Below are 20,553 nucleotides of genomic sequence, written 5' to 3'. Positions count from 1 at the left end.
AGAATTTGAGAGATGGAGGGCAGAAATTCCTTCTAGGGAAGAAATACCCAGAACCCCGGGTGGAGAGTCCTCTGGGTTCTGCTGGGAAGTGCCCAGGGAAGGGGTCACAGAAGGCCGTGTAGCAGCCGAGGTTCTCACCTCCCTGGTATCTGACTTGAGGGTCTTCCACCGAGAAGCAGTAGGAGCTCCTCTTAATGGCAGAAGCTATGTTAGTAGTCGTTGTAGTGACAAATATTGTCTCCTCAACCAGGCTCTATCAGGCTCCCCTAATTTCTTCAGTGAGGTCTGATTTCTGGACTTCTGTGTACACTTCTGCATTGTCCAATTTTAGCAAGAGCCATGCTTAGTCGGTTCAACCAGAACCCACCCCCTTCATATCTGGTTATCTCCATGTCTGGTCAACTTCGTATCTGCTCAGCTCAATATCTGATCAGGTGCCTCATCCTGCACGCCCCACCCCCCAGGTGACGTCTGGTCACCTTTCCCTGCCTTCAGCAGGAACCCTGTGGGGTCAGTTTACCCAGAATCCCCTCACCCCTAATTGTCCTGTTAGTAGCTTTCCATCCACTGACCCTCACCTGCTCCGTGGCTATAAATCCCTACCTGCCCGTGCTGCCTTTGCACTTGAGTCTGGCTCTATACTGAGCTCTCTTTGCTCTATTGCAGGAGTCCTGAATCAAGTCTGTTTTTACCACTTTTTCTGTCCTGCTCTGGTTTTTCTTTAACAGTAATAGTAATAATAGCAGCAGCAGTAGTTGTAGCAATGACTGGAGTAGGAGTGGCAGTGATAGTAGCAGTAGTAACAATAGTGGCAATAGTTGTTGCGTGAATAGTAACAGAACTTGTAGTGGTTGTTATCCTAGCAGTAGTAACGAGTGGCAGTTGTTGTAGTAGCAAATTGTAGTAGCAGAAGTAACAAGAGGGGCAATAATTGTTGTAGGAGCAATCATTGTAGTCATTCTGGTAGCAATGCTAGTTATAGTAGTATTGATAGTTGTTACAGAAGTTGTCGTTGCGATACTTGTAAAAATAGTTGTAGTAGTGGGAGTATTTGAAGTAGTACCTATGGAGTAGTGGGAGTATTTGAAGTAGTGCCTATGGAGTAGTGGGAGTATTTGAAGTAGTGCCTATGGAGTAGTGGGAGTATTTGAAGTAGTGCCTATGGAGTAGTGGGAGTATTTGAAGTAGTACCTATGGAGTAGTGGGAGTCTTTGAAGTAGTACCTATGGAGTAGTGGGAGTCTTTGAAGTAGTACCTATATAGTAGTGGGAGTCTTTGAAGTAGTACCTATGGGAGTAGTGGGAGTATTTGAAGTAGTACCCATGGAGTAGTGGGAGTATTTGAAGTAGTACCTATGGAGTCGTGGGAGTATTTGAAGTAGTACCTATGGAGTCGTGGGAGTCTTTGAAGTAGTACCTATGGAGTCGTGGGAGTCTTTGAAGTAGTACCTATGGAGTCGTGGGAGTCTTTGAAGTAGTACCTATGGAGTCGTGGGAGTCTTTGAAGTAGTACCTATGGAGTCGTGGGAGGATTTGAAGTAGTACCTATGGAGTCGTGGGAGTCTTTGAAGTAGTACCTATGTAGTCGTGGGAGTATTTGAAGTAGTACCTATGGCTGTAGCAAGAGGAGGAGAAATAATTACAGAAGCAGTAGTAATAGCACTAGGTCTAGGCGTCATCATTGTCCTAGAACTAGATGTGGAAGTAATTGTGGTTGTAGCCACAGTGACAACTGTAATAGTGGGAACACTGGTACTGGTAATTGTTATAACTGCAGTAGTAAGTGTAATAGTTGTAGCAGTAATTGTTGCAATAACTGTCATTGTAGCACTAGTAATAACTAAAGTAGTGTTTGTGATAGTACTGTAGTCATTGTTAAAGTTGTAGTCATAGACATAATAGTTGTAGTGATGGTTGTAGTAGCACTAAGTGTAACCACTGTAGTTGGAGCAGCAGTAATAATCGTGGTAGTGGTTGTAATAATAGTAGTTTTTGTAGCACGAGCAACTGTTGCAGTTGTGGTCGTAATAGGAGTTGTGATACTAATAGTTGTAGCAGTCACTGTAGCTGTAGCAATGATTGTAGCAGTTGTGATAGTAACAGTAGCAGCTGTAGTAGTCCTAGTAGTACCATTTGCTGTCACAGCAGTAGCTGTAGCCATAGCGATCATGGTACCAGTAGTCGTCGTCAGAATTGCTGTGCTTGTAATAACAGTAGCCGTTGTAGCGCCAGTTGCTGTAGTCACTGTTGCAGTAGTCACGATTGTAGCGGCAGTGGTAGTAGCAGCTGTAGTAGTAGTAAGTGTTCCAGTTGTGATAGTAACCCTAAGAGTTGTAGTAGACATTATACCAGTACTAATTGCTGTAATAGTTAGGGCACTGGTAATAATTATAGTAGTGTTTGTAATCATAGTAGTTGTAGCAATTGCTGTAACTGTAGCCATAACTGTACCAGTTGTAGCGGTGGTTGTAGGAGGGGTACCTTTTATAGCAGAAGCAACTGTTGTAGTAATAAGAGTTGTGACAGTACGAGTTGTAGCAGTACTGATTGGGTGTAACAGTAGCAAAAATGATAGCAGCTGTGATAGTAGCAGCTGCTACAGTACTGGCAGTCGTTGTAGTCACTGGAATTGCTGTCCTTGTAAGAATAGCAGTAGCAGCAGTTGTACAGATTGCTGTAGTCCTTGTAGTGGTAGGAGCGTTTGTAGCAGTAAATAGTACGGTTGTGGTAGTAGTTACGCCAGTCCTGGTTGCTGCAGTCATCGTAGCAGCAGTCAACAATCGTAGCAGCAGTAACGGTAGTAGTAGTTGTCGTAGTGGTAAATGCTACAGTTGTAGTAGTAAATGCGATAGGTGGAGTAGCAGTTACACTAGCCCTAGTCGCGGTACTCACTGTGGTCGTGCAGTGGTCTCCACGCCATCATCACTAACAACAGTCCCGCGTGTAAGCTGTGCCGGGGGTCGGGTGCAGCCATAGGAGTTCTCACCGGCTGAACTCAGTGGGCCCTCGCCGTGCCTTTATGTGACCCGTCCCGGGCTCTGAGAGGCGGAGTGACCTGCCCAAGCTCGCACAGCTGGTACCAGGCACAGTCTCACCCCTGCATCTTCGGTGCTTGGCCCTGCTTAGGAGAGAGAAGGAATTAAAACACACTTTCTAAAAAATAAAAATAAAAACCCAAAACTACACAAAAGGAGGCATGCTTCCCGTCTTCAAAGAATTCTCCACCGCCGAGGGCCATCACGTCCGGGGAGAAATGGGGCAAGAAATCACCTCCAAAGACACGCACCTTCAAGATTACGGATGACACACGTGTCCAGGAGAAAAGTCTACAGTTTATGTTTGCTATGAAAGAGATGTTTGAATCCAAGGATTGTGACGAACCATTGAGAAAATGGTTCAACCGATGCCACCAAACGCATTCCTCTCCTTCTTGAGAGGCAGGGAGAGCCCACGAGAAAGCCGTTCCTCATTCATCCAGATGGGCTCTCAGTGCAGCTTTGCAGTTCTTCCTTCACCCCTGCACAGCTCTCCTGACCACAGTGACCGCAGCCAGGGAGCCCCGGGGAGCTTAGCAGCCTGAGGATGTTACAGCATCCGTGGGCGTTGAGCTCGTTTTGTAACCTCATGGGAGACCCGTCTGCATCACAATTCAGTACCCGGTGTTTGCAAGCAGCTGGGTCGCAGACCTCCCACCCCCTCCCCTGTGTGGTCTCTACAAGGCGAGCCTGGTCTCGTCTTGTTTGCTCTACCCGGTGCTATGAGTCCTGCAGGGCCGGCTCCTGAGGGAGTTTGCATCTTCCTGATACAGGTCGCTTATGACTTAGATCCCCTCTCTGGTTTCCACCAGGATGACAGGTGGTCTGACCGTGAAGGGACTTTGGGGACCTCCATTTTCAGATGGAAAAACAAAAGTCCATAGCAGCTGCATGATATATTCGGTAACACGACCGTGTCTGAGACCTTTTAATGCCAAGAACATCTCAGTGACTGCTGGGCTTGGATTTATGCACTGACATGACGTGTGGAATCGTTAGTTGTAGGTGCGTTTCTGTGTGTATAACACACACATACGTATATAAACATCCAGTGCCTTTACCACTCACACACAGACTTATACAGACATACACACACGCACTAATATACTTTGTCTGTTATACGTTATTAAAAGCATAACAAAGTACCTTTAGTAAAAGTATGTTTTACATCTACTCATTGGACAACCTGTCTCAGTGTACTTTGAAATACTTATCATACACAACTTTCCCCAGACAGGTGAGGTCAGAAGGCTTATTCCTTTTCGTTCCAATGTAGCAAAAGCAGGACATTAAGAGGACGGTGATTAATTATCACATGTCCCCAAAAGGGGCAGATTCTTGCATTTGGAACCATTTCCAATGTAATGTCTTTTTCTTTACCCTGGAGCCCTGCCCACTGACCCCTGGGATGGGAGAAACGCGCCTTTTGGTATCACACACCCAGAATGATGTTTAACCAGATATCCGGATGCCCCATGACTAGTCAAGCTGAAACACGAAATTATCCCTCACGGGTCTTCCAACCCTGGAAAAGTACCACAGCTCAGACATTAAGAATAAGGAAAGGGCTTCCCTGATGGCACGGTGGTTGAGAGTCCGCCTGCCGATGCAGGGGACGCGGGTTCGTGCCCCAGTCCGGGAGGATCCCACATGCTGCGGAGCTGCTGGGCCCGTGAGCCATGGCCACTGAGCCTGCGCGTCCGGAGCCTGAGCTCCGCAACGGGAGAAGCCACGACAGTGAGAGGCCCGTGTACCGCAAAAAAAAAAAAAAAAAAAAAAAAAAAGCTTGTGATGAGAAATAGGAGAAAAGTCAGGATACAGATTTCTCCGCGTTTACTGGGAAGTACTTCCAGCAGGAGGCTTGGGGGTGTGTTCGGACAGGTTAACTCTGGAAGAGCTTCTTGTGTGGTTTGCAAGCCGCCACTCATGAAAGCCACGCCGGGCCCTCACAGTTGGTGGGAAACTGTGCTGTGATTTCTGATGGCTCCAGAGCTGCCCGACGCCTTATGTGTTAACTACTAAGAAGCTAAGGAAAGGGAGGGGTCCTTGCAGAAGCCGTCATCCCCTGCAGCGGGCACAAACCCTGCTTGCTTTGTGCGCTCCACCCCCAATCGCCAACATTCCTCTTAGAAAGTGTCGACTTGGGGAAAAAAAAAAAAAGCACAACGTGTGAGTTAAGTTTTATTTGGGGCAAAATGAGGACTATAGCCTGGGAGACAGCATTTCAGACAGCTCTGAGAAACTGCTCCAAAGAGGTAGCAGGGGAGCGGGGAGGTCAGTATATATGTGGGATTTCGGTGAAGGGGGAGTGCATGCAATCCAGCACATGTTTTTGCAGAAGGTTTCTGCTAGTCTCGTGCAGGTTACTGCTAGCCACACAGAACAGACGTCACCAGGAAGGATTTTAGCGCTTTTGTGGTTACGAGGAGGTGCAAGCATTGGGCTCATAAAACCGTCTCCTGAAAATCTCTAACCATCTGAAGACCTGTCCCGCCAGTTTTTCCCAGAGCACAGAGTTCCTCATTCCTGATCTCCACCCTGAGCTCCTTTCAGAGGGTGTTGAAGGTCAGCAGCTGCAGCGGCTCTTGATTTAGTCCTTGTAGAGGTGATGGCAAGGGCCAATCTGTAGTTGGCAAAAGCAACGTGAGAACACTACTCCCCCAGCCCCTCCTAAGTCGCAGAGATGAGCAGCTAACGGAGGGTGATAACAGAGTGAAAAACCAGTGTGGATTCCACGCCCACTGAGTACCAGTGGCTCCATTAAATGCTTACAATGCTCTGATGACAAAGGGACGATGTATCGCCCATTGAACAGGTTAAGGAACTTTAGAGAGATTAAGTCATCAAGGTCCCTCCCCTGATCAGAGGCAGGCAGAGCTGCTCCTGTTTACCTGAAAGACCCCAAAATCCTCTTCTGTGATCACCTGGTGACCACGGTTCCAGGAACAAAGGGTGTGAACCCACCTGCCTCCAAATCAAAGACGGTGCATGGCAGAATCAACCTCATAAGTCCTGAGGTCCCACAGACCTTCTCTTCCTCCTTCCATGGTTTACCCTCTTCCATGTATTATTTCAACAGGTATTTATCTGTCAAGGGGTTCTGCGTGCTGGCCACCGTTCTGGCTCCAGTGAACAAGCCAGGTCAAGTCCCTGTTTAATGTCCATCTCGGGGGGAAGAAGCAGACAGTGAGCAGAGGTGCAAGTAGATGAAACTTACGATGTGTTTTTTTACAACACGGTCGTTGAGTGTTCTGAGGCTCAGCGGGGAGAGGACAGACTGACCAGACGGGCCCTTGCGGCATTGTGGCCAGAGAGGGCTTCTATGCGGGGTGACATTTGTCCAGAGACCTGGCTGAGGTGAGGAAGGGAAAGGACAGCTGTTCCCCAGCCAGGAGCAGACTGTGTGGACGGTAGAACAGCGACGGTCCAGCACGGAGGGATGCAGCTCGAGCAGTGTGTGTGCAGGAGGCTGAGGCCAGAGGGACGGGGCAGGTCTTGTTACCTTACTTGGATTTTGGAGTTTATCGTGAGTGAGATGAGAGCCACTGGAGGTTTTTCTCGGATGGAGCCGATGGTGGTGGTGGTCTACCCACAACTGCTGGGAATTCCTTGCCTTTTCCATGAACAGCGACCTGTCTTCCAATGCAAGCCCTGACTCTTGTTGGATACCTACCCTGCTTGCTGGAACACAGGGGGCCCATGGGAGAGACAAGCTGCAAATCTGCGAAAGGCACAGCCCCGCTGGTAACTACTGAGCACAGGGTATAAATACCCAAACTCACCTCTCAGCCCGGATCACCCGAGGGAAGTGTTTTAACGTGCTTCTGAGACCATCACCATGATATCACGCTCCAGTCACCTGGGTGTGGCTGGCCTGATAATTCCCCCCTCCTTGGCTACTTTCCTTCCTTGCGTGACCTCCCCATCCCACTACTGGAGCTCCCTGCATTCAACCCTCAACCCAGGCTCTGCTTCTCGGGGAAGGTCAGTTGCGAAACCTGACCTGGGTACAAACAGGATCAGTCTGACTGCTGTGTGGACAACAGTGGTGGCAGGTCCTGGATGTTGGAGTTGTCCGGGGACAGATGTCCAGCGTCTTGGACCAGGCAGGAGATGGAGGTGGGGTGATTGGGGAAGCAGGCTCAGTGGGGATGAACGGCATAAAAAAGATGGAGGGAATCTGCGTGGTTATCTGGGCTTCTCTTTTCCTTGCCGAGGCTCCCCGGTTCTTGATGGTTCTGCGTCTTCTCGCTCTCTCGCCTTGCCTTCTCCGGCTCGCCCCCATACCCACCACGTTGGTCTGGCTCATTAACAGTACTGCAGAATTTAATCCAACGCAAGGCTTTCGTGGAGCGTGGTGCAGGCGTTAGACACCCACCCAGGTACCAGGGAGACAGAAATTAGTACTTCCCATCCAAGGTGTGAACAGATGCAGCAGGTAATCGGGATACAGTGTAAAACTCCACCACGTCTGTCTGATGTGAAGACAAGTTTGGGCAAATAAAACTTGTCTTTTCTGAGTAGTGTTTTTTTTTAATTGGAGTAGAGTTGAATTTTTACAATATCGTGTTAGTTTCAGGTGTACCGCAAAGTGAATCAGTTACACATATGTATACATTTTTCAGGTTCTTTTCCATTATAGGTTATTACAAGATATTGAATATAGTTCCCTGTGCTATATAGTAGGTCCTTGTGGCTTATCTATTTATATATAATAGTATGTATGTGTTAATCCCAAACTCGTAATTTATCCCTCCCTCCCCTTTCCCCGTTGGTAAGCATAAGTTTGTTTTCTACGTCTGTGGGTCTGTTTCTGTTCTGTAAATAAGTTCATTTGTGTCATTTTTTAGATTCCACATATGAGAGATATCATATGATATTTGTCTTTGTCTGACTTACTTCACTCGGTACGATAATCTCTAGGTCCATCCATGTTGCTGCAAATGGCATTATTTCATTCTTTTTTATGGCTGAGTAATATTCCATTGTATATATGTACCACATCTTCTTAATCCACTCATCTGTTGATTGGATTGTTTCCATGTCTTGGACATTGTAAATAGTGCTGCTGTGAACATAGGGGTGCATGTATCTTTTTGAATTAGTTTTCTCTGGATATATGCCCAGGAGTGGGATAGCTGGGTCACACGGTAGTTGTTTTTAGGTTTTTAAGGAACCTCCATACTGTTCTCCATAGTGGCTGTATCAATTTACATTCCCACCAACAGTGCAGGAGGGTTCCCTTCTCTCCACACCCTCTCCAGCATTTATTGTTTGTAGACTTTTTGATGATGGCCAGTCTGACTGGTGTGAGGTGATACCTCGTTGTAGTTTAGATTTGCGTTTCTCTAATAATTAGCAACATTGGGCATCTTTTCATGTGCCTGTTGGCCACCTGGATGTCTTCTTTGGAGAAATGTCTATTTAAGTCTTCTGCCCATTTTTCGATTGTGGTGTTTGTTTTTTGTTGTTGTTGAATTGTATACACTGTTTGTATATTTTGGAAATTAAGCCCTTGTCGGTCCTATCGTTTGCAAATATTTTCTCCCAGTCCATAGGTTGACTTTTCCTTTTGTTAATGGTTTCCTTTGCTGTGCAAAAGCTTGTAAGTTAGATTAGGTCCCATTTGCTTATTTTTGCTTTTATTTCTATTGCCTTGGGAGACTGGCCTAAGAAGACATTGGTGCAATTTATGTCAGAGAATGTTTTGCGTACATTCTCTTCTAGGAGTTTTTTAAAATTTACTTTTATTTATTTATTTTTGGCTGTGTTGGGTCTTTGTTGCAGTGCGCGGGCTTCTCATTGCAGTGGCCTCTCGTTGTGGAGCACTGGCTCTAGGCGCACGGGCTTCAGTAGTTGTAGCTCGTGGGCTCTAGAGCACAGGCTCAGGAGTTGTGGCACACGGGCTTAGCCGCTCCGTGGCATGTGGGATCTTCCCGGAGCAGGGCTCGAACGTGTGTCCCGTGCATTGGCAGGCAGGTTCTTAACCACCGCCACCAGGGAAGCCCTCTTATAGGAGTTTTATGGTGTCATGTCTTATATTTAAGTGTTTAAGGCATTTTGAGTTGATTTTTGTACCTGGGGTATGGGTGTGTTCTAACTTCATTGACTTGCATGCTGACTAGTGTTTTTGAATGTCTGTCTTTATATAAAATGCAATGGGTATATATTTATAATTATCTCTTGATACACAAACACAAACACAGATTATTGTTGCCTTCTAATTAACTGAAGTAGGTAGTCTTGCAGTGTGAGCCTTCAAGAAAATAAAGATGTTCATCAGAAATGGATCACCTGTACAACTGTCATGTGTGTAACACATTATCATTTTCAAGGGACTGTATAATTTAGCTCATTTGTCTCACTTAGACTCATCTGTGATGAGGCTACGTCATTTCATCATCAAGATCATCTTCACCACTGTCATCACCACCACCACCATCATCACCACCATCGTCACCACCACCATCACCATCATCTCCATAATTATCACCACCATCACCACCATCAACAGTATCACTATCACCATCATCATTACCACCATCACAATTACCACCACCATCATCACCACTATCGTAATTATCACCTTTATCACCACCATAGTCATCACCACCACCACCATCACCATAATCATCACCACCACCATCTCCAAAATTATCACCACCATCACCATCATCACCACCACCATCCTCCTCATTTTCATCATCACCATCCTCACCATCATCACCATGTTACAGAAGTTGAGCCTCACCCAAGGTCACAGAGCTAATAACTAATGACACCATCACTCATACACAGACCTTGCCAAAGCAGAGCTCTCTCTGCCCACTTCCCCTACCACATGCCAGGAACCTTCCTTCAAAGACAGATACGGCTTGCCCTTTCCTCTCCTCCTCTCCTCTCCTTCCTACTTGTCCCCTGAAATGGGGAGCCGCCCTCCTGCACCGTGAGGACAGGGGCCGTGAGTAGGGGTGGAGGAGTGGGTGGAGGAGTGGGGAGATGCAAGGACCCTGCTTTCGGAGGACTGACACCAGCCCTGACCCCATTCCTCAGGGTCACCTTTACGTGAGAGGGAATCACGTTTCCATCATTTATGAGCCCTGTTGTTTTAGGGTTTCTGTTCCTGCCAGCCCTAATCCTGATGCAGTCTTCAAGCTCCACAGATCCTGCAAACCACCCCCCTCCTCCCATTATCGTACGCACATGCCAAACCCCCCATCCTAACGACTCTGAAGGCGGCTCAGCCATTTCCATAATCTGATTTGCTTTTAATCTGTGTTGGAGAGGATAAAAGCAATGGCCTTCGAGGGCAGACCTGGACGAAAACCACGCAGCTGCACCAGGTAAAAACGCTGTGGATAAGTATTTGTTTGGAAAGTGCTGGCTCATTGCGAGGGATGTCTAGGAGAGCTATTAAGCAGTATTTTAAAAGTCCCGTTTATTCTAAAGTGCATCTTTTCCATCTCTGGCTCAGGTCCAGCCAGCAAAGAAAGGCAGGCTTTGGCTTGTGGCTTCTTTTATTCCTCAGCCCAAATTGATCATCACCGGTAAATGAGATCAAAGCTTCCAGACCATCAGCCCGTAAAGGCCCCTGGGAAAGGGAATGTTAAGCCGTCATCGGGATCCAGCACATGGGAGTGGGTGGCCCAGTGCCCACGAGGGCATCATTGTATCTCAGCCTTGCCCTGTTGTGACTGCATGGATCACACATCCTAGGAATAAGTCCAGCGTCTCAGAGGATTTTTCTGACACGGTGAGATGCCAGTTATCAGAGGCAGTGAGCCTTGAGGCTGGATGATGGCTCATGTCAGAGGGGGAAGTTCTTGTTTTCCTATTGAACTCTAGTTGATGTACAATAATGCATTAGTTTCAACTGTCCAGCAAAGTGAGTCAGTTTGTTTTGGTTTTTTTGCAGGTTACTTTTCCTTATTATTACAAAATATCAAGTATAGTTCCCTGTTATATAGGTCCTTGCTGATGATCTATTTTATATATAGTATCTGCTAATCCCAACCTCCTAATTTATCCCTCGCCCTCCCTTTCTCCTTTTGTAATATGTTTGTTTTGTGTCTGTGAGTGTATTTCTGTTTTGTAAATAAGTTCATTTGTATCATTCTTTTTTAGATTCCACATGTAAGTGATGTTTGTCTCTCTCTGTCAGGCTTATCAGGACTTCACTCAGTATGGTGATCTCTAGGTCCATCCATGTTGCTGCCAGTGGCATGATTTCCCTCTTTTTCATGGCTGAGTCGTATTCCATTGCATACATGTACCACAACTTCTTTATCCATTCCTCTGTTGATGCACATTTAGGTTGCTTCCAAGTCCCGGCTGTTGGAACTTTTCAAATTATAGTTTTCTCTGGATATATGCCCAGGAGTGGGATTGGGTCGTATGGGAGCTCTATATTTCGTTTTTTGAGGAACCTCCATACAGTGGCTGCATCAGTTTACATTCCCATCAACAGTGCAGGAGGGGCCCTTCTTGATCACCACAGAGCTGTGCTGGGGGCCAGGAACACATCCCTGGAAAGTGGTAGAAAGGGGAGTGCTGATGTTACTGGACACAGAAAAGCCTCTGTGGTGGGATGTTTATGCAACGGACATCTGGGAAATCCTTGACGTTCCAGTGGCCAGGAGGGCACATCAGAAAAGCATGGAGTGCTGGCCGCTGGCCGTGGGCTGCTTCCTAACAGTGCTGTGAGCAAAGGCGGCTCAGTATTTACCAAAGAGAGACATCTGGGTCTTTCGTGCCAACAATTTAAATTAGTCTTGCAAAAAAAGCAAGGATTTAATCCAGTCCAAAGAAAATTGGATTAAGGGAAGAGCATTTTGTAAAATGCTCCTGGAAACTACGCCAGAAGGCATATAGCACAATCCTTGTAAACGAGTTTTACAGGAGTGTAATGAGATGGGTGTGTGTGTGTACACGCAAGAGGTTTATTGTGTGACTAGAGTGAGACAGGTGCAGAGAAATCACGGGACGTGGTGGGGTGTGCTCGGGGAATTTAATAGATGCTCTAAGAGAAATATATACAACTCAAAATAGAGTGAGACAGATACAGAGAAATCACGGGACGTGGTGGGGTGTGCTCGGGGAATTTAATAGATGCTCTAAGAGAAATATATACAACTCAAAATAGAGTGAGACAGATACAGAGAAATCACGGGACGTGGTGGGGTGTGCTCGGGGAATTTAATAGATGCTCTAAGAGAAATATATACAACTCATTCTTCAGCATAGGACTTCCCTGGTGGTTCAGTGGCTAAGACTCTGTGGTGCAGCATGGCCAAAAAAAAAAAAACCAAACAAAAAAATCCCCTGTATGACTGCAATATTCTATCACTCTGTGTTTGTTCATCAATCAGTATGATTCCTTCTCTCCCGCTGATTGTACCATCAGGCTTTATCATCTGAAAACATGCAGATGTGGGTATTAGTCAGCTGAGGCTGCTGTAACAGAACACCCCAGACAATGGAAATTTATTTCTCACAGTCTGGAGGCTGGGAGTTTGAGATCACGGCGTGGACAGACTCAGTTCCCGGCGAGGCTCTCTTGTTGGCTTACAGATGCCACCTTATCTGCATGTCCTCGTGTGGTGGAGAGAGAGACAGACCCCATACCATATTATAACCTCATTTCACCTTCATTAATTCTTTACCCCAAATACAGTTACTCTGGGGGGTTAGGGCTCCAACATACGAATTTTGAGGGGATATAAATCCGTCCGTAGCAACATGGCTTGAGACAAGCAGGCAGGCTTGTCACAGCCCAGCAGGGGCATCTCAGCTCCCTACCTCGTTCCGTTTCTGAATGGGAACATTTCCCAACAAGGCTGAGAAACCTGCTAGTTGAACAGTCACCCCCCCACTGCTCCCCACGTTTGTAGAGCCCTTCATTTCCCTGAGGTCACGGTGCCCCAGCTGTGCCCCTAAGCCCTGCCCCTCAGAATTCCTGCCCACATCCCAGCCGCCAGATCTGGGCTTCAGTGACTGAGCCTCCCTCTGGTCCCCACTGGCCACCCTAGAATCAGTTCAGTGCAGGGAATCCACAGCCACCAACCCCCAAGGGGAGGTGGAGTAGAAATCCCCCAGGCCCCTCGGGCAGCTCGCTCACAGGTGCTGTACAGGGCACTGGGGTTTCCAGAGCAATTAAGTCCAAATGCCCCCCAGTGCTGCCTGGCCTGGTTCACAGCCCTGGTCCCCCATCCCTTTCCCTCACCCCAGATATTCCCAAGTCTGCATCTCAGACTCTGCATGCTGGGGAACCCCAGCCAAGATAATCAGCAGAGATCCTGGAAAAATAAAACCCACCCTGGATAGTTACCCAAGAGGAGAAAAAAAATCAAACACCTTCGGTACATCATACAAACTCCATCCATTCAAAGTCAGCTTTATTTTTTTTTTGAATTCTATGTATTTTTTTATAGAGCAGGTTCTATTAGTTACCTATTTTACGTATTAGTGTATATATGTCACTCCCAATCTCCCAATTCATCACACCACCACCACCCACCCCTGCTTTCCCCCCTTGATGTCCATACGTTTGTTCTCTACATCTATTTCTGCCCTGCAAACCGGATCATCTGTACCATTTTTCTAGGTTCCACATATATGCGTTCATATACAATAGTCTTCTCTTTCTGACTTACCTCACTCTGTATGACAGTCTCTAGATCCATCCACGTCTCTACAAATGACCCAATTTTGTTCCTTTCTTAGGTAATATTCCATTTTATATATGTACCACATCTTCTTTATCCAGTCGTCTGTCAATGGGCATTTACGGTGCTTCCATGACCTGGATATTGTAAACAGTGCTGCAATGAACATTGGGGTGCATGTGTCTTTTAGAATTATGGTTTTCTCTGGGTATATGCCCAGGAGTGGGATTGCTGGATCATATGGTAATTCTATTTTTAGGTTTTTTTTTTTAAAACATCTTTCTTGGAGTATAATTGCTTTACAGTGGTGTGTTAGTTTCTGCTTTATAACAAAGTGAATCAGTTATACATATACATACGTTCCCATAGCTCTTCCCTCTTGTGTCTCCCTCCCTCCCACCCTCCCTATCCCACCCCTGTAGGTGGTCACAAAGCACCCAGCTGATCTCCCTGTGCTATGCGGCTGCTTCCCACTAGCTATCTATTTTACGTTTGGTAGTGTATACATGTCCATGCCACTCTCTCACTTTGTCACAGCTAACCCTTCCCCCTCCCTGTGTCCTCAAGTCCATTCTCTAGTAGGTCTGCGTCTTTATTCCCTTCTTGCCCCTAGGTTCTGCCTGACTTTTTTTTTTAGATTCCATATGTATGTGTTAGCATATGGTGTTTGTTTTTCTCTGACTCACTTCACTGTGGGACAGACTCTACGTCCATCCACCTCACTACAAATAACTCAATTTCGTTTTTTTTTTTTTTTGTGGTATGCGGGCCTCTCAGTGTCATGGCCTCTCCCGTTGCGGAGCACAGGCTCCAGACACGCAGGCTCAGTGGCCATGGCCCACGAGCCCAGCCGCTCCGCAGCATGTGGGATCTTCCCGGACGGGGGCATGAACCCGTATCCCCTGCATCGGCAGGCGGACTCTCAACCACTGTGCCACCAGGGAAGCACAATTTCGTTTCTTTTTATGGCTGAGTAATATTCCATTGTAATATATGTGCTACATCTTCTTTATCCATTCATCTGTCGATGGGCACTTAGGTTCCTTCCATGTCCTGGCTATTGTAAATAGAGCTGCAGTGAACATTGTGGTATGTGACTCTTTCTGAATTATGGTTTTCTCAGGGTGTATGCCCAGTAGTGGGATTGCTGGGTCATAGGGTAATTCTATTTTTAGCTTTTTAAGGAACATCCATACTGTTCTCCATAGTGGCTTTATCTATTTACATTCCCCCCAGCAGTGCAGGAGGGTTCCCTTTTCTCCACACCTTCTCCAGCATCTGTTGTCTGCAGATTTTCTGATGATGCCCATTCTGACTGGTGTGAGGCGATACCTCACTGTAGTTGTGATTTGCATTTCTCTAATGATTAGTGACGTTGAGCAGCTTTTCATGTGCCTCTTGGCCATCTGTATATGTTATTTGGAGAAATGTCTATTTAGGTCTTCTGCCCATTTTTGGATTGGGTTGTTTGTTTCTTTGATATTGAGCTGCATGAGCTGTTTATATATTTTGGAGATTAATCCTTTGTTGATTCATTTGCAAATATGTTCTCCCATTCTGAGGGTTGTCTTTTCGTCTCATTTGTAATTTCCTTTGCTTTGCAAAAGCTTTTAAGTTTCATTAGGTCCCATTTGTTTATTTTTGTTTTTATTTCCATTATTCTAGGAGGTGGATCAAAAAAAGATCTTGCCGTGACTTATGTCAAAGTGTGTTCTTCCTATGTTTTCCTGTAAGAGTTTCATAGTGTCCTGTCTTACATTTAGGTCTCTAATCCATATTGAGTTTATTTTTGTGTATGGTGTTAGGGAGTGTTCTAATTTCATTCTTTTACATGTAGCTGTCCAGTTTTCCCAGCACCACTTATTGAAGAGGCTGTCTTTTCCCCATTGTATACTCTTGCCTCCTTATCAAAGATAAGGTGACCATAGGTGTGTGCGTTTATCTCTGGGCTTTCTATCCTGTTCCATTGATCTATATTTCTGTTTCTGTGCCAGTACCATATTGTCTTGATGACTGTAGCTTTGTAGTATAGTCTGAAGTCAGGGAGTCTGATTCCTCCAGCTCCGTTTTTTTCCCCTCAATACTGCTTTGGCTATTCGGAGTCTTTTGTGTCTCTGTACAAATTTTTTTGTTCTAGTTCTGTAAAAAATGCCATTGGTAATTTGATAGGGATTGCATTGCTTTGGGTAGTAGAGTCATTTTCACAGTGTTGATTCTTCCAATCCAAGAACATGGTATCTCTCTCCATCTGTTTGTATCATCTTTAATTCCTTTCATCAGTGTCTTATAGTTTTCTGCATACACTTTGGTCTCCCTAGGTAGGTTTATTCCTAGGTAGTTTATTCTTTTTGTTGCAGTGGTAAATGGGAGTGTTTCCTTAATTTCTCTTTCATATTTTTCTTCATTAGTGTATAGGAACACAAGAGATTTCTGTGCATTAATTTTGTATCCTGCAACTTTACCAAATTCATTGATTAGCTCTAGTAGTTTTCTGGTGGCATCTTTAGGATTCTCTCTGTACAGTATCATGTATTGGTCCATAATTTCCTTTTTTTGTAGTATCTTTGGTTTTGGTAACAGGGTGATGGTGGCCTCATAGAATGATTTTGGGAGTCTTCCTTTCTCTGAAGTTTATTGGAAGAGTTTGAGAAGGATGGGTGTTAGCTCTTCTCTAAATGTTTGATAGTATTCACCTGTGAAGCCATCTGCTCCTGGACTTTTGTTTGTTGGAAGATTTTTAATCAGAGTTTGTTTCATTACTTGCGATTGGTCTGTTCATAGTTTCTATTTCTTTCTGGTCCAGTCTTGGAAAGTTATACCTTTCAAGAATTTGTCCATTTCTTCCAGGTTGTCCATTTTATTGGCAGAGAGTTGCTTGTAGTAGTCTCTTAGGATGCTTTGTATTTCTGCGGTGTCTGTTTTAACTTCTCCTTTTTTCATTTCTAATTTTATTGATTTGAGTCCTTGCCTCTTTCGATGAGTCTGGCTAATGGTTTATCAATTTTATCTTCTCAAAGAACCAGTTTTATTGATCTTTTCTATTGTTTTCTTTGTTTCTATTTCATTTATTTCTGCTGTGATCTTTATGATTTCTTTCCTTCTGCTAACTTTGGGTTTTGTTTGTTCTTCTTTCTCTAGTTCCTTTAGGTGTAAGGTTAGATTGTTTGAGATGTTTCTTGTTTCTTGAGGTAGGATTGTAGAGCTATAAACTTCCCTCTTTTTGCTGCATCCCATAGGTTCTGGATCATCGTGTTTTCATTGTCATTTGTCTCTAGGTATGTTTTCTTTGATTTCTTCAGTGATCTTTTGGTTATTTAGTAGTGCACTGGTTAGCCTCCATGTATTTGTGGTTTTTAGTTTTTTCCCTGTAATTGATTTCCAGTCTCATAGTGTGGTGGTCAGAAAAGATGTTTGATTTCAATTTGCTTAAATTTTCTGAGTCTTGATTTGTGACCCAAGGTTTAATCTATCCTGGAGAATGTTCCGTGTGCACTTGAGAAGAAAGTATAATCTGCTGTTTTTGGATGGAATGTCCTATAAATATCAAATCTTTCTGGTCTATTGTGTCATTTAAAGCTTCTGTTTCCTTATTTATTTTCACTTCGGCTGATCTGTCCATTGGTGTAAGTGAGGTGTTAAAGTCCCCCACTATTATTGTGTTACTGTCAATTTCCTCTTTTATAGCTGTTAGCATTTGCCTTATGTATTGAGGTGCTCCTATGTTGGGTGCATATATATAATTGTTATATCTTCTTCTTGGATTGATCCCTTGATCATTATGTAGTGTCCTTCCTTAACTCTTGTAATATTCTTTATTTTAAAGTCTATTTTATCTGATAGGAGTATTGCTACTCCAGCTTTCTTTTGATTTCCATTTGCATGGAGTATCTTTTTCCATCCCCTCACTTTCAGTCTGTACGTGTCCCTAGGTCTGAAGTGGGTCTCTTGTAGACAGCATATAGATGGGTTTTGGTTTTGTATCCATTCAGTGAGCCTGTGTCTTTTGGTTGGAGCATTTAATCCATATATGTATGTTCCTATTACCATTTTCTTAATTGTTATGGGTTTGTTTGTGTAGGTCCTTTTCTTCTCTTGTGTTTCCCACTTAGAGAAGTTCCTTTAGCATTTGTTGTAGAGCTGGTTTGGTGGTGCTGAATTCTCTTAGCTTTTGCTTGTTTGGTTTCTCCATCCAATCTGAATGAGATCCTTGCTGGGTAGAGTAATCTTGGTTGTAGGTTCTTCCCTTTTATCGTTTTAAATATATCATGCCACTCCCTTCTGACTTGTAGAGTTTCTGCTGAGAAACCAGCTGTTAACCTTATAGGGATTCCCTTTGTTGTTTTCCGCTTGCTTTTAATATTTTTTCTTTGTATTTAATTTTTGATAGTTTGATTAATATGTGTCTTGGTGTGTTTCTCTATCCTGACCGGGAACCTCTGTGCTTCCTGGATTTGATTAACTATTTATGTTTTGGTTTTTTGGCTGTGAGGCATGTGGCATCTCAGCTCCCTGGCGAGGTGTCGAACCCACACACCCCTGCGCTGAAAGGTGAAGTCTTAACCAGTGGACCAGCAGGGAAGTCCCCTGGGAGCAGTGGTTTTTGGTGGAGGGTCTCAGTTGACCTGCAAGACGGGGCCAAGGGTGGACAGCCCTCTCACGTGCCCCCATCCAACAGGCAGATCCATGCTGAGCTCTGTGGGGGGCAAGAAGCAGGGGGACAGGGATGGAGTGCAGGTGATCAGAACACCCCCCATACTCTCCCTGCCCTCTCCTCACCCATTTAATGGATCATCTGTTGCTTCCCTGATCAATGAGTTACTCTGCAATCCACTTTTACTTTTTAAATTTTTATTGGAGTATATAGTTCATTACAACAATCCATGTACATATTCTTTTCCCATTTAGAGTTCTCTGTGTTACACAGTAGGTCCCCGTTTTCCTCTATTTTATATATAGTAGTGTGTGTATGTTAATCCCAAACTCCTCATTTATCCTTCCCCCACCCTTCCCCTTTGGTAACCATAAGATTGTGAGTCTGTTTCTGCTTCATAAGTAAGTTCATTTTTCAGGTTCCACATATAAGTGATATCAGGTGGTATTTGTCTTTGACTTACTTCACTTAGTATGATCATCTCTAGGTCCATCCATGTTGCTGCCAATGGCATTATTTCATTCTTTTTGATGGCTGAGTAATATCCCATTGTATATATGGACAGTTAGGTTTGCTATGTCATGACCTGGCTATTGTAAATAGTGCTGCTATAAACATTGGGGTGCCTGTATCTTTTTGAATTATGGTTTTCTCAGGATATATGCCCAGTAGTGGGATTGCTGGATCGTATGGTAGCTCTATTTTTAGTTTTTTAAGGAACCTCCATACTGGCTGCACCAACTTACGTTCCCACCAAGAGTGCAGGAGGGTTCCCTTTCCTTCACAACCTCCCCAGCATGTATTATTTGTAGACTTTTTGATGATGGCCATTCTGACCAGTGTGAGCTGATACCTCATTGTAGTTTTGATTTGCATTTCTCTAAGAAAATATTGGTATGATTTGTCAGAGAATGTTTTGCCTATGTTCTCTTCTGGGAGTTTTATGGTGCCATGTCTTACGTTTAATCCATTTTGAGTTTATTTTTGTGTGAGCGTGTGTTCTAACTTCATTGATTTACGTGCATGTCTCCAACTTTCCCAGCACCACTTGCTGAAGAGACTTTTTCCCATTGTGTATTCTTGTGTCCTTTGTCAAATATTAATTGACCATAGGTGTGGGTTGACCATAGGTGTGGGTTTATTTCTGGCCTCTGTTATTTAAAGATACATTAAAACAGTATAAGAACTGAGGAAGATTGGGGGAATCCACCAACAAGTCCAGAGCCGAGAGCACAGAAGAGCATAAGGCATCAGTGTTGAGACACCTGCTGTGGTCAGCTGAGTAATGTCCCCAAAGATGTCCATGTCGTAATACCCAAACGTTGTGAATAGGTGAACTTACGTAGCAAAAGGGAGTTGGCAGATGTGGTCCCGCTATGCACAGGTGACCTGGGTTTTACAGGTGGTCCAGTGTCATCACATGGGTCCCTGTGAAGAGGACGTCAGAGAAGTTCATGGGTCCCTGTGAAGAGGACGTCAGAGGAGTTTGATTACAAGATGCTGAGCTGCTCATTTGGATGGCAGACGCCTCCAGCAGGTGGAAAAGGAAGGAAATAGATCCTCCCCTGGAGCCTCCAGGAGAAACCAGCCTGCAGATCCTTGGGCTTTAAAACGGTAAGATGGCACATTTTGTTCTTTTAAGCTACCAAGTCCTTGGTACCTTCTTGGAGTAGCCACAGGAAACTCAGACAGAATCCAAGGATGTTAATAAGCAGGGGGTAGCTGACACTTTCAGGGAAACGATGACTTATGAAGATTAGATGACTAGGACAGATGAGAAGTAACGTAAGTAACGTAGAGAGAAAGATCTGTTTTCAACTCATTGATTTTCAGGACTGTTTGAGCATCTCCCTAAGAGACTGCAAACTCTGAGAAAGAAGGACTCAAGTGTCTTGGGCTCACCTTCCAAAGGGGAGCAGTATGGAGGAGGGTTACTGTGTCAGCCGTCAGGTGCGACCCCATGCTGCTGCAGGGTTCCCCTCTTGTTGCCAAGATTCTGGCATGTGGACCACAGTGCCAGGATTCGGATGCACCATGGCTTACATTCCGGGGACACAGTAAGGAGATAGTTAATTACCGTCTAGTTCTCATGGATCCAGTGCTGCACCCCTTCCCTCCGAAGCAGATGCTCGAGCTGAAATGGTTTGTGTACCTGCGTAGACAACGTGGTTCTTCTTCAGCCACCCAGCCAGGCTCTCCAAGAA

Source organism: Phocoena phocoena, chromosome X, assembly GCF_963924675.1.
Source record: "Phocoena phocoena chromosome X, mPhoPho1.1, whole genome shotgun sequence".
Taxonomy (NCBI): domain Eukaryota; kingdom Metazoa; phylum Chordata; class Mammalia; order Artiodactyla; family Phocoenidae; genus Phocoena; species Phocoena phocoena.
The sequence above is the reverse complement of the archived record's forward strand: the minus strand, read 5'-3'. Positions refer to the sequence as shown.